This window comes from Lemur catta, chromosome 7 (assembly GCF_020740605.2).
Source record: "Lemur catta isolate mLemCat1 chromosome 7, mLemCat1.pri, whole genome shotgun sequence".
Taxonomy (NCBI): domain Eukaryota; kingdom Metazoa; phylum Chordata; class Mammalia; order Primates; family Lemuridae; genus Lemur; species Lemur catta.
In genome coordinates this window covers 30,711,605-30,713,095 of record NC_059134.1, presented here as the reverse complement: position 1 = coordinate 30,713,095, position 1,491 = coordinate 30,711,605, and positions in this window count along the sequence as shown.

Sequence of the window (1,491 nt, the reverse complement as noted above, 5' to 3'; positions counted from 1 at the left end):
AGTCCCTGGCAACCTTATCAAAAGCCATAATTTCAGGAGTATACTAGGCATGAAGAGTATATGAGGGGTATATTAGGCTTGTTGAAGACTAGTAGGTGAGAAAAGAGAATAGATTGTTCATTTCTGATATGAAAAGGAGAATGGTGGAGGAGGCAACAATCTGAAGGGGAAGCATAATGGAGAGGTGTTTTGCTTCGTTTTAGGACTGTGGATACTTGAGCATGTTTATTACAGTCTGAAGGGTAGAAACAATTGGAGGGGGGAGATTTAAGGTATAAAAGGTATGAAATAAAGGTTAACTATTGGGGAAAAGCCCCCAAAAGACGAGGGGCAGGGGATTAAACACATCCTTGAAAGCAACGACTCTTCTTCTAAAACAAGAAAGGATGAATAACGATGGCAGAAGTTTGTGCTCAAGAAAAAAGTGGAATTCAAGGCTGTGAGGTGGTGTGCACCTGTAGTTCCACCTACTTAGGAGGATCCCTTGAGCCGAGTTCAGCCTGGGCAACATAGAGAGACCCTGTCTCAAAAAAAAGAGAGTGGAATTGTTGAAAATTTTATTTGCATAAACATACACTTTAAAACTGTCGATGAACTTTGATTTAACTTTTTAAAAATCAGTCTTGAATTCACTATTACTCAATTTGTGGAAAGGCATGAGACACCAGGATTTAAGTTCTGCTTTGTTTACTTCATCATTTGACAAGACATAAACTAAGTAGAGACCACCTGTTCACTTTTTCCGACTTACAGAATGGAGACCAGGAAGAGCAGCTTTCATGAGCATCTCAACATCTCACTTTTTCCCTCCCCTCCTTCCCAGGGCTGGAGGGCTCCTGAGCGTATGGGGATGATACTTGGCGTTTTTCTCACTCTTCTATGGTACTCAGACCAGTGAAGAAGAGACAATGGTGGCAAACGGCACCGGCCAGAGCGTGCTAGAAGCACCCAGAACTAGTTGTGCAAATTTATTGTGATCCTGTTCTCAACTCTTTCATCTTAGAACGCCTTGAAGGTGGCGCTCAGCAAGATTAGAAAGCAAGAAGCTGCCGTGGGAATCTTCAGAAAACTAGGAAGTAAAACAGTCGATCAAAGAGGAAGCAACTGCAGTGACCTAAACTACAGTCAAAAAGACTTCCAAAATCTGAGCCCTAGTCTGACGAGCCCTCCCTGACGCCTGTCAGAAAACGGCTCTCACTTTTCATTGGCTGACCCTCTCGGAGGTGAAATCTTGCTTTATTTTCATTGGCTGTTGCTGCTGTCACGTCCTTTCGCCACACCCACTTTCCCACCAGCGCCCAGTGAGCTTTGGGGGAGAGTGATTTACAGAGGGTCGGGGGCGGGAGTTCACGCCCAGCAAGCCTGTCTCCGCCTCCCCGGCACCGCGCCCCGCCCCCGGCCCGAGGCCCCGCCCCCGTCAAGGCCGGGCCCCGCCTCCCCCTCCCGAGAGGGCGGGGACCAGGCGGCGGCCGCAGCCGCAGGAATATGCTG